The sequence below is a fragment of the Cavia porcellus genome, unplaced genomic scaffold (assembly GCF_034190915.1).
Source record: "Cavia porcellus strain 051 isolate PalLab524CR breed Dunkin Hartley unplaced genomic scaffold, mCavPor4.1 scaffold_1, whole genome shotgun sequence".
Lineage (NCBI taxonomy): Eukaryota > Metazoa > Chordata > Mammalia > Rodentia > Caviidae > Cavia > Cavia porcellus.
Genome location: NW_026947484.1, coordinates 124,700,911 through 124,709,734, shown reverse-complemented (window position 1 = coordinate 124,709,734; position 8,824 = coordinate 124,700,911).

Sequence of the window (8,824 nt, the reverse complement as noted above, 5' to 3'; positions counted from 1 at the left end):
ATAGAAACCACATGAGATTTAAGTTTGTGTGTCTGATTTATTTTACTTTATATTTTCATAGTGTATCCATTTTCTTACAAATGTCTAGAATTTATTCCTTTTTGAAACTAAGTGATATTCCACTATGTATAGATACCACGTTTTCTTTACCTGTATGTCTGTTGATGAACATACAGACTGCTTCTAAGACTTAGGTGTTATGAGTTACACTGCTATAAGTATTTGATATTCATGTATCATTGTGATATGATGTTTTAAAATCTTTTGGGAAGATACCTAGAAGGGGAAAAGCTGGGTAGGATAGAATTTGTATTTTTAGATTTTTGAGAACTCCCCATACAGATTTCTATAAAAGCCATACTAGTGTATATTGCCACCAGAAAGGTTGGTCCCTTTTCATGGCAATCAAACCAGCATCTATTATTATTTGATTTCTTGGTGACTGTCATTCTTCTAAACTAAAACTAAAGATCAATGTTGTCTGAATAATTTTTTTAGTGATCTGTGAGTTAAATATTTTTTGTGAATTTATTAGCCATTTGTATGGGTTTAACATATTTAGAAGAAATACAAGAATGTAGCATTTATCAGATGTCCTCAGCCAATATTGTCTTCACTTCTCCATGGATGAATAAAAATCTATGATTTTAATGATACTCATCACAGACTAGAATGAATTACACTAATCCTACTCTCTCTTAAAGCTAAATGTCTCATAATAATTAAATTTTGGTCAATGTAATGTTTGCAGAAATGACATGAGTTATTCTGAATTTTGTCCTCCAGGGAAAGGACTCTGTATGTATCGTTCATTTTATCCTCCATTCCACTGGCTGTACCATGCACGTGTTGATGAGTCATTTGGAAACACAGTGGGGCCAATTTTCTCTTGTGAGCCAACAACAGAGTAATCACTGACTTTCTAAAAAAGTTGAAGTAGGTATCCTCAACAAGTCTCTAATTTCTATTTTCTTTTTGTTACATGAAAGGAATTAATATCTCGTTTAAATGACTTTTTTGTACTCTTTTGCAAATAACAAATCATACATTCTAACAAATAGAAAGGTTCTCTGACAATAGTCACCAACATCAGAAGATTAAGCAGATTTTGCAGCTATATTACCATTCATACTTTATCTTTGATTATGGATTGAACCCAGGGTCTCATACATATGAAGCACAGTCTTAGAGTAACTTACACCCAAGCCCTACTATAATACTTCTAACAAAATATTTTTATTATTTAATAAAAATGAGACCCTTTTGATAAGGGTAGTCTAGTTTTCACTTAAATTTCAGAAATTATGTTGGAAGCGGTGGTACATGTCTTTAATCACAGCACTCAGGAGGCTGAGGCAAGAGGACCACCAAAAGTTCCAAGCTAGGGCTGAGGATTTAGCTCAGCAGCATAAGCACCTGCCTTGCAAGCAGACAGTCATGAGTTAGATCCCGGGTACCGATAAAAAAAATTTAAAAAAATGTTCCAAGCTAACTTGGGCTACATAGTGAGTTCAAGAAAATGTATACAAATTATTTCCATTGCAAAAGAAGCATAGTAAGAATTAGGATATAAAACTAAAGTTAAATCTAAGTTGTTTAGTAGAATGAGAGAGAAAATGACAGTAATACAAAAAAGATGGAGTCTGTGAAGATTCAGCAGAAAACAGAAAAGAGTTAAGAAAGATTTAGAATTTGAGAGGTTAGTCTGGAACTTTGTGACCATGTAAATCAGTAGTAGAGCATTTGCTTTGCATGTATGGGCCCTGGATTCAATCTTAAACTCCTCCTCCCCCCAAAAGTGAAGTAGTCAAAATAATAAGGATATTAAGGAAACACTGGTATATATTGTTTAATGTAACCTCTACCATTCCTAATTTATCTTAATGAAGCTTAAATAGTCTAATAGTATTAGATAAATCATATTTGTTCCCTCATAATACAGAATGTTGAATGTTTTACTTAATGTTGTTATAAACTATGAAATTAGATGTCCCCTAGAGAGGCTGAATGATATCTGATTTACATAATAGTTGTCATAAACTGTTGTAAGTGATTGTTTTACAAATATTAATAGGATAAAAATCTCTATTGTCTAAGACATCATAGTACCGAAAATGATAAAAGGAAGTAAAGACTAACAGAACAAAGTAAATGTGTCCTGGATACTATTGATACATAAAGGGTACTAAGATGATGCACAAGAAGAAAAGGCTAAGTTTAATGAGAGTAGGAAAAAACAAATTATGCATCTTTTCAGAAAGAAATAAATTTTGTGGGTGCAGGTAAGTATTCTTTATATGGTGAAGGGAAAAGAACCTCACATAAAAGAAATAACAATGTAAATATGTGAATAGGCATAATCAAAATGTTAAATGAACAACTTGCAAGTGATTATCCAGGAAGGAGAATTTAAGGAAATGCATTGAGAAAGTTATACTTTCTTTCAAACAATTCAAAGAAATTTTGAATTCTCCTTTTATTGGTCTTTCACTGCACAGTTTTAAATATTCAATGAACTAACATTCATCTAAGCCTCTGTTGGGCCATATTCTGTTGGATATGACATATATAAGAAGCAAATTTATATTCTAATGGGATAGCAAAAACTTTAAGGGGGAAATAGGAGGCCAGGTCCTTTGCATATGGGAAGGAAACCAAGACATGGGGTGAGTGGGAGGGAGATGGACAAAAATGTGTTGTGTACATACACCAACTCCCCAGAAGAAATGCTTTCGTTATGTATAGTACACATGTACTAACTTTCTAAAAATTGAAAAAAAAAATACAGAAAGTTTAAACAGATAAAACGAGATACTAAATTTCTAAGGAAAAACTAATTGTGTCTATATAGAATATAGTGCTAGGAAAAAAAGAGAGATGGAAAGAATATGTTAGGAAGAGAGAGGAGAAGAGAAGAGAGATTAGCTATAGTGATTAACATCGTCTCTATGAGGAGAAACTTTTGTTTGGGATCGAAATAAAGAGGTTGAAAGCAATGAAAACAACTTCTAGAAAAAGTTCCAAAAGAGAAGTAATAGTTAAAGGATAGACATGAGAGTACTCTTGACTGTTTGAAAGGTTGTGGGATGATCTAGTCAGTACATAGTAAGAGTGAGTTTGAAGAGATTCAGACAAGGGCAATGATAGAAATGCATAAACTGGCTAAATGAATGTGAATATAATGTTATTTCCTTGTAAATCTATTGAAAGTCTGTATCCATTTAATGGCAAATATTGGAATACCTTTTTAAAAAATAACCATGTCTTCTTTGGGAGGATACAATACCATATTTAACCAAGATTCGAGTGATTATAAATAAATCATCCAAGGATGTTGTTAAAAAATAATAATGGCAAATGTTTGGATTTTAAGTATGTTTTTCAGAAGACATATGACAGACTATAAAGGAAAAATGATGTGCGGATATTTGACTCATTTGTGTTTTCTAAGTACAAGGTAGATAGCAGTGTCCAAAGCTAGAAGGAGACAGGACTGGGAAGAGTAAGTGAAAGCAGAGGTAAATTGAGGAAAGGTGGAATTAATTTTATTTTAGCTCTGTTGGGCTCCACGTGTCTAGCAACCAGAGAGTAGAAATGTTGAGTAAGAATTTAGACATAGGAACCTAAAACTTCAAGGAATTCAGATCTAGAAAAATAAATGTCAGAGTTACTAACATGTGGCTATTATTTAAGTCCTAGTATTAGAAATGTAATCAAGAAGCAACATCAGAAAGAAAAAGCTAAGGACTGTGTGCTTGAGTATTTCAGTATTCAGAGATCAGTCAAAAGGGAAAAATATATAAAAAAGAGATTTCAAAGGAGCTACTAAGTTGGAAAGAAGAAAAACAGTCAAATATTATGTCATTGTCAGTTTAGAATTGTTTCAAGAATTAAGCCAGTGTTAACTGTATCAAATACTATTGAGAAAGCAGATGCAATAATTTAAATGAACTGTTGGATTTACAAGATGTGGGTCAGTGTTATTTTGACAATAACCAATTCCGTAGGGTTTATAGACTGAAGCCTCATTAGGGTGAGAAAAAAGTGCAAGGAGAAAGCAGCACAGAAGGGATGCAACACTATGCACTGAAAATACACAGTAATAAAAAGTAAAAGAGTGCAGTTCATGAAATATTGTTATGAAAGAATAAAAATAAACCACATGTGGAAGGAAAATTTAAGGGCCAAGGGACGATTTTAATTTGATTTAACTCAAGTTATACATTCACATAGGAAACATTTATTTTAAAAGACTTTGCAAAAGTAATCATTCTGTGTATATACTCCCCCAAATTTGTCAATTGTTAAAAATAATATCTTAAGCTATTTTAGATAATTCTTTTGGTTTCCACTCTTGCTCTGTTCAGATTTGACTCCATTAAAATTTTCTTTTTCATTACTTTACTTTTTAACCCCTTGATTTCTTTTTATCTCTCTGCATCTTCTTAATCTTACTTTTCTGTGCTTTTTAATAGTTTATTTCCTTTCTTAATTCTTGTTTTATTAAATCTTTGTTCTCTTTTTTCTGTCTCATATAAGTAATCACAGTGTTTAAATGTCACTTTTTTGATAAGTTTCAAAAACACTTGAAAGTCATATTCTTAATTCTGTTAAATTAGTTGAAGAGTTGTAGTTTCCTTCCTAAAGAGAAAATAAAATGAATTATTTGAACATGACATCAGTCTTTTCTTTCATCAGCATCAGTATTATTAAATAGAAATGATACATATTGAATGAATTTTTAACAAATTTAAAGAGTTCAGAGAGTAAGGGGGTAATTTTTACTCAGTTTGTTTAACAGTAACTACTCTGTCTTACCTATCTTCATATCAGCATATATTCCCATACTTGGTACACAGTAGCTGTTACAAAACTCTTTACTTACTTGTTAGTAATCTCCCTAGGGAGCAGGGTGCATAGATGGCTGTACTGTGTACTTAACAAAGACATAACATGACTTTTGTTCATATGACTATTATGACAAACTTTGACCTTCAAAATAAAATTATATTTAATAAAGACCTATACCACTGTATGACAGATGTTGTTAATATGCTCTGTTGCTTACTTGATACACTTCTCACATTCACTCAGTAAAATATGTGTCAGCTCTCTATGCCACATTCAAGGGCAGGAAGGAATGTTTACAAAATAATGGAATACATGCTAGAGCAGAATAGTTAAAAACAAAGGAGGATGCAATCATTTTGCTTCAGGACTCTGAACAGTTTTAAAAGAGGTGATTATTCTTGATGTGAGGATGAAAATCTGAGGGACAACAGTCATTTCAGTGAACCATGGGATCAAGCAGAATCTTTATTATATACAGTTGCAGGGAGTCATATATTTAGTTAAACAAATCATATATTCTCTTCAAAAAGTATTTCTTACTTCTTTGCCAAGTAAAGGATATGGACAATGGAAAACATGTCATCTAGAGACAAAAGCAATTTAAACTGAGCCCACTCAGTATGGGAGCATTTAATTCAAAATCTTCACATAATTTCCTTTTATTTAAAACATCATTTAAAAATATCCTCCAGCTTATCACATGTGAATTTTAAGCCTCAGTGGTATTCTCTTTGAAACGAATAGAGCACTTCAGGGATTATATTAATTTTGGCCATAGTACCTGTTAGAGAGCATTTGATTGCCTGCAGTGCAGAAGGATTTACTCATGTTATTGATTTGGTGGCAAGTATATTGGGTGAAAATCCCCTGATATTGCTGGTAGTTGTGCATTTCAAATTTTATTGGATTTGAGAGCCATTTTCCTGTGTGTTTAACTTGTGATATCTTTCTATAAATAGAAAAATTCAGGTGTTAAAAAACATTCACTGCTATCTGGCTGTAATTTAGGCTTGTGTCATTGATGTTCAGTTATAAAAAGTACTTTGATTATTTTTTGTTTTAAATATTTTCATATCCAAAGCAGTCCATAGAAGAAAAAGTATAGAATTGATTTTAAGTTAGCTAGACATAGACAAAATCTTGGTTTCTGGAAAATCAATAAAAGCAAAGTTATATGATTAGTTTGTTTAGGTAAATGGCAGTATTATAAATTTTTTAAAGTGGTTTTTCTAGATTTGTCTTTGAAAACAAGGCAATTGATTTAATATTTAATATGTATTTAATTTCCAGTAAAATAAATATGCATATATCTTTCACATATTGTAGTATACTGGGCCAATTTTATTTCTACAGCCAGCCAAATCTTCATGGAACATGTTTCAGTGAGCCCTATATTATAGATTTTATAAACAATTTTTAGTGTGCAACATCTGATATTTCACAACATTGGGAGGCTCTTAAATCAAAATTAAAGTCCTAAAGTTATCAAAACTTCAGTCCACTAGCATTTACAATTTAGTGATCATGGCATTAGGAGTAGAATTTACTTAACCTTTGAAGTGTCCTTGAACATATAGACTAAGTCCACAGAAATGTCAGTCTCCGGACCACATGAGAGAATACTGCCTCTCAGGGTGAAACACTCATTAAGGAAGGAAAAGAAAAGAAAATATAACATTACCACAGCCAGTAATAAATGACTGACTCCGAGTATTTTGGAGAACTAAAGATATATATATATATATATATATATATATATAATATAAAGATTATTTATAACATATAATGAAACAATAATACATATACAAATGCATATATATATATAATATATATATATATGGCTTTCTAATTTGTATCTTAGTAGCTGATGATTGTAGCAATAATTTTCCTCAGCCCCTATTATTTTTCTCATTATACTACTTTTTCCTTCAGACAGTAAGAAGAATGAGAATCAAAAGGAAGAGTATTTGAAAGAAGAAACACTATAGATGATGAGGAAAATTAGGAATATGAATGTTTGAGGTTATGAACTCAGAAAATAGTCACACAATAGGAAAAGACAACAAATTAGGTTTAACTGTAAGTTACAATATTTTAATGAACACACATGGTAAAATTTTTCATGTAGAAAAAGTTGTATACTCAATTTGATTTCTACTGATTTTATTTAAGGTAAAGAATTGTCACTAGATTTTATTCTTATCTCCCAGATAGCTACAATGAAATATCCATAAATTTTTGACAAATGACTACATTTTTTAAATCTTTTTTTTTTTCTTTTGTAGGGATGAAACTCATGACCTTGCGCTTGCCAGGCAAGCATTTATTCCCCTGAGCTAAATCCCCAGCCTCAGTGACTAAATTTTTTTGTCCTTCAAATTATATATAGGTTAATAAAAATGAATTGCATTCATGTTAGGTACCAGTATTTACATTAGATTCTGAGAACACAAGGGTAAAATTTACTCAAACTTTAATTGATGCAACTGTGTCCTGTTTTATCTTTAAATTCTTATCTATTTCATTCATTAAATTCTAAACTGTCCACTCTCTGCCAAACTGATCACTTTGTAAGGAGAATCTTTGCAAAGGCTTTTAAATGCAGCAAAACATCCTGAAACCCTCATGAAATATATTCTATTTCCTGTATAGTCAGTCCTTCACTGCTCCTCTTGATACATTTTTCAGCCCTCCTCATGTTCTTTGTCTACAGGAATTCCCACTCCATCTCAAGAATGGTCTCTCTGGTATCTCTTTTGTCCATTTGCAGTATGTGTATTTCTCTCCACTTAACACATCATCCTTTATCACTTCTGATAACCCGAACTACTATTGAACTCTTGAATCTCAGTTCTGAAGTTACTCTTTTTACAGACTTGTCTTCTCTCATTCTGTCAATGTGCTGTAGAACTTAAGTAGTATCATAAGTCTCTATATAGTTAAATTCACCAGTTATAGAAAATTCATGACTATTCATAAAAGGTATAAATTATTTAATCAAATTGCTTTGGTTTGTCCTATTTACCTTAATACTGTGAAACCAAAGGCAAGCTGTCTAACCTAGGCCACATGGAGGTATTCTGCATATAGGGTAGAAAATAGTAATTTGTACCTAACATTATAGAATGTAATAAAGGTTAAAAAGAAACAATAAACATAAAATCACATAAGCAAAATTTTAAAAACCAGTAAAAGTACCATGTTATGTGCAGGTCCTAACATGCAATACTGACTCTCCTTAAAAATAAAACATAAACAGAAAATAAATCATAGAGTGATTTTTCAGGATGCCTACAAGTCTTAGCACAAAATAAGCCCCAATTGAGAGTGTCAAGAAGATTTATACATTTAAGATGTCCATTGCAACACATAAGAGTATTGAATTATATAATAGAAATATATAATTAAAAATGAATGAGTAATATTGTCATTAATAGTTAAAATAAATGATAATACTATTTATAATTATTTGTAAATACCCAAGCAGTTACTCTTGGATGAGTGATAGGTGCCTATACAAACAAATGAACTCAACACTTATTGCTGAATGACCAGAGTGCAGGCATGATGCATGAATAAGGTGTGCACTTGATAAGAAACAAGTGTAGCTGTGTCTATTACAAATCTTCATAATTCAGTACATCGCATATTGTAACAGATGAACCTAATACAGTTGTGTGGAATAAAGAAACATTATCTGAACTTTGATGCCTTTCAGTTTTTCTTCAGTTTCACATGGGCCATCATTCTTAACTTTCAACATTTTTGTTACAATTCATGTTTTGTAAGTCTTCAACTAACACTTGATTTAACAGAACCTTTGTAAAGCCTCACCTGCAAGCGATATGAACTGGGTAAAAAATTCATGAGTCAAAATCATCAACAGCTATGTTATCAATGTGTTATTAAAGAAAACTTGACTGCTGAACATGAGAGAATGGGACCAAAAGTCCTACAGAAAGTGGAGCAGCAA